A 7468-nucleotide genomic window follows, 5' to 3' on the forward strand; every position below is an offset into this window, starting at 1 on the left:
TTGTTCAATGCGAACGCGGGGGTGTTGACCGCGTTCGCGAAGGGAAAAACCTGGGCGTCCAGAGGGGTTTTTATATTATTTTAACCGCGATCCCATTCATTATTTCCTCCATTGTTAACCTTCTTAAGAGCTTTGGGCAAGAAATTTCGAGGGTTTTGACTGAGAATCGAGCGAAGGTAAGTTCCTTGGCTTAATTACTCGAGTTTATGGTAAATTTATTATAGAAATCAGTGGAAATTCATCAAAATGGGGTAAGTTAGGGCTTGAGAAATTAGGATGTAAAAATAGAATTTGGAGGGTCAAACGAACTCCGATTTTGGTAAATTTTATATGTACGGACTCGTGGCGAGACGAGGAATCCGGTGATGTAAATTTCGTAATTTTTCGAGAAGTGGGCCCGGGGCTCGGGTTTTGCCAACTTCGTGAATTTTGGTGTTTTTCGAGTCTTTTCGATTGGGTTATATTTCTTTAGCCTATTGTAATGTATTCCTTGTGGTTTTAATCAGATTCGGCGTGCGAAGAGGTTGATTCGAGAGGGGAAGGCATAGCGAGCTAGACTTGTGGCCGGCTTGAGGTGAGTAATAGATGTAGATGATGACCTGAGGGTTTGAAACCCCGGTATATCACACTGTGACGCTATATTGAGGCGAGACACGTACTCTATGACGAGTACGGGGTCGATAGTGACTGGGAATTTTGACCTAGTCTGTTCCGATTGATGTTCGTACTGTGTTCTTGACTAGAAATTGTTTGGTAATCATCCTACTTGGTTTATGAATGTGTTTGGGGCTTTGTGCCTATCATTTGCATCCTTCAGGGATCCTTATCACTGCTTTCATGATGCTTAGCATATTTCATGATATCAGTCCTGAGTTAGACACTGCCTCGAAATGGTTAGTAAATAAATAAAGGTTTAAACACTTAGCTCTAAAATTCCTAATAATTGACACTAAAATGAATAATTTGACTGTGCCCGATTGGCTTGCATGCATATATATACCTGGACTGAGTGTGGATCGGGCTGCACGCCACAGCGAATGTTACGATGATATTGCGTTTAGGCTGTAGGAGCCCCTCCGGAGTCTGAACCCCCACAGTGAGCGCGGGTACCCAAATGGATCGGGTTGCGCGCCGCAGCGGTCATGTGCATTTCATTGCATTCATGCATTTATACCTAATTGTCTTAATTGTCCTGGTATTGTTGTTGTTTCATCGTTTTATGTGCTGAATCGCTGATTATAGCTTTATATTGTAATATTTCGGAATTTCTTACTTTCAGCCATTATATATGTTTATTACTCACTGAGTTGGAAGTACTCACTTTACTCCCTGCACCATGTGTGCAGATTCAGGTGCTCCGCAGACTTAGTGGAGCTGTTTGCTGTCTTCTTGGATCTCGGTTTAGGAGTTGTTGAGGTAGCTGCCTGACGTCCGCAGGACCCGACTTCTCCCCTTTATTGCATTTGTCTTTCCCTATCCTAGACTCTCTTTATTACTATGAATATATTACTCTGTTACATTTAGAGGCTCTAGACTCGTGACTCCAGATCTATTGGGGGAATATTTGGTATATTCGTTATTATTTTTCGTACTATTTTATCTAGTTCCGGATTGGAAACTTGATATTTACTATTTTAATCGTATTATTTGTTAACGGATTGCGAATTTGGGTTGAGAGTATTTAATTGGTCGGGCTTGCCTAGCATTAGTGTTGGGCGCCATCACGACCGGGATTGGGGTCGTGACAGTTGAAGAGCTCTCAGTCGACTGTGCCTATTTAGTGTGCATTACTCGGGAGAGAGTGCATATTTAGGTATTTGTTGAACAACATCGCTCCTAACGTATATGAGGGATCAATATGAAGGGTTTAAAGGTGGGATTAGGGATAACGAAACCTTGGGTGCAATCTAAGTGAGCTGTACTTAAGGCTAGCTAGCGTAATTCGGGAGAATATGTCTAGTATATTGTTGTAATTACTCGGGAGAGAGTTACGACAGTCAGAGTGCTCATGATCGTTAGATAAGACTTAGGCAATATTATAGAAAACGTAGCGTAAAGGATTCCGACAATAGGGGAAATCATAACTCTAGACCTCCTTAATCTTGTCTCAAATTCTTATCCTTGTTAATTGATAGTTTTACTGCTTTCTAGTATTTGTTAGTTAATTAGATAAAAATAAATATTATAATCTTTATAATTAGGAAATTGTTTGGACTTGTGTTTCTTAGCAATATTGAACAATTGTAGCTAAGTCTTAGTTCTCTGTGGAATTCGACTCCGGACTTGTAAACCGGATTATATCTGCAACGATCGCTTTGTCCTTTTTATAAGGCATAGTTGGGCGTGATCACCACTTAACTGGCATATATTGTTGCTTGGCATGTTGGTTAAATTCTTAATTTTACTTTAACTTAAATAGATTATTTTATTTTTTTTGGGCAAATATTTTAGAGAGCCTCTATTGTTAATAGTTGTAACTCTTCTAACTTAAGACTAAACAAACTAATGGGCTAAAGCTATTTCTCGTTAGATAATGTGATGATTGTTATTATTTACTCTTCGCTCTTTTAAGTATTGACACCGCACAGAAAATCTTGCGTACACCTCTGTTTGAACCGTGATATGATGAGACTACAATATGTACACAAATGAGTCATTATGATTTAGCTTTTCTATTATATAGAAAAGCTAAGAATGGACGACCAAGGGTAGATTTGTCATTTTACTCTGTCATTTTATTTTATTTTCTATACATATTCCTGCCCAAAACACTCCTGACACAATTCTAGAACCCTCCTCTTCTTTCATAAACCTATTTTCTTCATTTCATACTTCGAACTACAACTCATCTTTCAGTTATATTCATCTTCTAGCTAGGTATCTCAATTTCAGGTAAGCTTTCCCCTTAATTTTTGCTTTAATCTTCTCCGGCTTTTGCTTGTCTGAATCACTTATTTGCCCTTGAACAATTTATTGTGCTTCTCAATGAAATGTCTTATGTGTGAATTCAAATGCAATCAAAAGCCACATACTGCTCTACCATCGTTCTACCCTTTCGATAGAGATTGAGTGTACTTCGGAGCTTGCGGATGTATCGAAGCCATCTCTTCTTTTGTTTAATCTCAGAAGATCTCATTCATTGAGATCGAGCCCGATAAATGGTAAGATTATTTATTTGTTAAACATTTTCATTTGTTGTGAGAAATTTTCATGATTAGTTTTCTCAACTACTTATTCCTATTAATTGAACAAAATAGTTTTCTAAGATGAGATCTGAATATATCATAGAGGGATATAAGGTTTCAATTGTTTTCTTTATTTATCTGTTTACGCTTTTTGTTCCCTTTATTTTTACAAAACGCGGTTGTAACGACCCGACTGGTCGTTTTGAGCAATTACGTCCGGTTTGGCAGTTTGAGGTCATGAGCAGCTTCATATTATGTGTATCGACTTGCGTGCATGGTTGGATTCTTTTTCCGGATGAATCGGAGTCGAATTAGAAGAAGGAATCTAGTTTTGGAAACTTAAACGGTGAGAATTTGACCGAAATTTGACTTTTGAGTAAACGGCTCCGGAATGAGTTTTGGATGATGTTAGTAGCTTCGTATGGTGATTTTGGAATTAGGCGTGTGTTCGGATTTGGATTTGGAGGCTCGTAGGGTGATTTGAGGCATTTCGGCTAAAGTTGGAAAAAGTTGAAGTTTGGAAAATGGAGAGGTTTGACCCATAGTTGACTTTTGTGTTATCGAGGTCGGAACGCGATTCTGAAAGTTGGAACAGCTCTGTTATGTCATTTGGGACTTGCCTGCAAAATTTGGTGTCGTTTGGAGTTGATTTGATATGGTTCGGACGCTTGGTTGCAATTCTAGAAGTTCTTGAAGTTCATAGTGATTTTCATGCGTTTTGGCATCAGATTCGTGGTTCTAGAGGTTATTTTGATGTTCCGATCGCGCGAGCGAGTTCGTGTTATATGTTCAGACTTGTGTGGATGTTTGGTTTGGAGCCCTGAGGACTCGGATGAGTTTCGAAAGTGTTAAGTGTTTGGAAGAAATTTCTGATTTTCTGCTGTCTGATCTCGCATTTGCGAGTAACGGGTCGCATTTGCGACCACCGCTTTTGCGGGCATTGAATCGCATTTGCGAAAAAAAGCTGGGGCTGGCAGGCTTCGCATTTACGAAGCCAGTCTCGCAAATGCGAAAACCATCTGGGCAGGGGAGTTTCGCATTTGCGATGTTTTGGGCCGCTTTTGCGAAGGCCCTTCGCATTTGCGAAGATTTGCATCGCAATTGCGATGTTGTCAGGGTAATCCAGGCTTCGCATTTGCAAACACTTTTGTGAGTTCGCATTTGCGAAGCCAGTCTCGCAAATGCAACATCTCCAGCCTGCTAAAAGGTGGGTATTCCGAGTTTTTGCTTCATTTTTCATATATTTGAACCCTAGAGTCGAGGTGAGCCGATTTTGTGAAGATATTTTTATACCAAGTCATTGGGTAAGTATCTTTGATCAATTTCCAACTATATTTTGTGATTATATCTTAGATTTAACATCAAATTCAAGAGAATCTAAAGGAAAATTTGGGGAAAATTGTAAAATCTTTCAAAAATGTAAAATGATGATTTGAAGGACCAAATGGAATCGGAATTTGATAATTTTTGTATGGATGAACTTGTATCGGAATGGGTATTCGGTTTTTGTAAATTTTCTCTGGTTTCGAGGTGCGGACCCGGGTGTTGACTTTTTGCAAATTGTATAAGAATCAAAGCTTTGTTAATTGAAATTGTTTTCTCTTGCATTGTTTGATGTATTCAAGTCGTTTTTGGCTAGATTGAGCCGAGCGTAGATGAATTGGTAAAGGAAAAGCTAAATTGAGTATTGAATTAGCCGGATTGAGGTAAGTATCTTGCCTAACCTTGTGTGGGGGACTCTCCCCTTAGGATTTGAGTCTTCCATGCTTATTGTAATCCGTGCACGCGAGGTGATGAGTGTGTTCTCGGACTTATTTGTGGAAAAATTTGCCTTTAGGGTTCTTAGGTCCTTATGTTCATTAAGTGGGAAGTTTTCCGATATGATTGGGTTTCCTAATTGCTTGTTTTACCTCTATATGCTCCATACGACGTTATTAGCTTTCCTCTAACTCTTACTTGTTACTTGGCCCTTATTTGCCTTAATTGAAGTGACTGTCCTCCTTATTGTTTTGTTACTTCTAAATTGTGAATTCCTCTATGACCCCGTGCCTATATGCTATGTGTCCATATTGTTGTGGTTGCCGGTTGTAGTTATCATGTGCCTTATATGTCTTGTTGTTTTTGTAAAGGTTGTTGTGCTTCTTGGTTTTTCCGTAATACTCTTGTTGCCGTGTACTCATACTCTTGGTGGTAGAAATCCTTGTGATTGGGTTGTTGAATTGTTGTTGTTGTTGATTTTAAACTATGTTTGGTTGTTGATATGTTGAGGAGGAATAAGGGAGAATTGATGTTGTCTGGTGGGATTGGGTTGTACGCCGCAACAAGGAGTAATAAGGGTGGACAGGTGGGATCGGGTTGCACGCCGCAAAAGGAGGAATAAGGGTGATATAAATTGAGGAGTAATAAGGTGGACTGGTGGGATCGGGTTGCACGCCGCAACAAGGAGTAATAAGGGTGAATGATCATGTTGTTACTGATATGGTGATATATATACTATTTACTCTTGTTGTAATTGTTAAGGAGGAATAAGGGAGGATTGGTGGGATCGGGTTGCACGCCGCAACAAACATATACTAGTTACTTTTATTGTAACTGTTTCGGAGGAATAAAGAAGGATTGGTGGGATCGGAATGCGCGCCGCATCATTATATATATGCTTATGTATTCCTCTTTGACTGTACAAGTTATTCGGTGGTTTGGCATTTCATTTAGGATTTGGTTATAGTTGAATACGAAAAAGACCCTAGTTCATTTGTTTAAGACTTTGACAATTTGTATTTCGGGTTTCACTAAGTTTTGAAGATCGAGTTATTGGCATTGAGTTGTAGACTTGCCGTTGTTCCTTGAATTCTTTCTCTGAAACTGTTTCTCTGGTGAATTGATTTTTAAAGTAAGTTTACTACGTTGAATCATTCCCTATTGTCCTATTAAGTTATTAGTAATATCGTGATTTAAAATAAAGGAATTAGTATTACGCCGCTATATATGACTTTTAAATTTGAAATCGCTGTGTATATATACACCTTTCAATTATTCAAATTCCTATAAATGTTATGTTTTATTTCAATTAGTTTCTCAATTAAATTTCCTTAACCCGATGATATTGAATCTTACTTAAAAAGAAATTTGTACTAAGTTTTGATTTATTAAATCATATATTAGAAGTAATAATTCATTCTATGTTGTATTTTATTTAAAAAGGGTATTTTCTTTATTCAAATGATTTCTAAAAATAACTTCATCTTTTCTTGTTGATTTTCTAATTGATTTAGAAGCTGTAATCTACTTTATATGATATAAATGAGACTCCTTGAACATCTTGATTGCATTGGTTATGGACCCTATGTACTGAGTAGCATGAGGATGACGTTGTGCAAAGTGAGATAGAAATATGTGGGCACAAGGTGCCGTGTGTGCTAAAGGTTTGGAAATTGAGGTTATGATATGAGACACCGAGGATTGAGATGGTCGGGATTGTGTATTAGAAACGATGTGATTGATTGAGTTGACATCGCCTTCTTTGTTCGAACATATTCTTACTTGTCTGTGTCCCAGTTATGTTGGTGTTAATTTACTTGGTTATTGTTCGCTACTATCTGTGTTCCCCTTTATTGTCTCTACTGTTTTAGTTTGATTTTCTCCTGCTATTGATATTACTTTGTTATCCTTATCCTGGTAGTTCATTATCATACCTTGTTCAATCTACTTGACTAGTAGGGTCTTGACTGTTCCTCGTCACTACTCCACCGAGGTTAGTCTTGATAATTACTGGGCACCGCTATGGTGTGCCCATACTACACTTCTGTATATTTTTTTTGTACAGATCCAGGTATTCGATCGGTAGCAGCTGTGCGGATCGTCGCGATGGAGACTCAAGGCAAACCTGCTGCTGCGTTCGCAGGCCTCGGAGTCACCTTCATTTGTACTTATTTTCATTTGTTCCTTTCATCCTGGAACAGTGGTGTATTTATTATGTATAACTACTCTTAGAAAGGCTTATGACTTGTACCATCCGTTTTGGAAATTGTAATTGATCAGAGGTATATAATTTGAAGTTAGTGAATATCAATGTTATTTCTGTAAATGTTAGGCTTACCTAGTTTAGGGACTAGGTGCCATTACGACTCTTTCGGAGGGATTTTGGGTCGTGATAGCGGTGTTTGTCTTTCCAGCAACTGCAGATAGTACTAAAGATGTCGACAAAGGATATTAATTGAGGGATGGGTTGGAGTTTCATAAGAGCATTAGCTGAGATAGTGTTGCTTTTTCCTTACTCTCACAAT

At 38.4% G+C, this 7468-nt stretch overlaps 1 long non-coding RNA gene across 1 annotated transcript; it reads left to right on the plus strand.

The window, feature by feature from the left end:
* LOC109229323 lies at positions 2786-7248 on the plus strand. The gene is made up of 2 exons (XR_002068544.1): positions 2786-3161; positions 7009-7248. It is a non-coding gene; the product is annotated as an uncharacterized LOC109229323 (long non-coding RNA).

Source organism: Nicotiana attenuata, chromosome 7, assembly GCF_001879085.1.
Source record: "Nicotiana attenuata strain UT chromosome 7, NIATTr2, whole genome shotgun sequence".
NCBI classification, from domain to species: Eukaryota; Viridiplantae; Streptophyta; class Magnoliopsida; order Solanales; family Solanaceae; genus Nicotiana; species Nicotiana attenuata.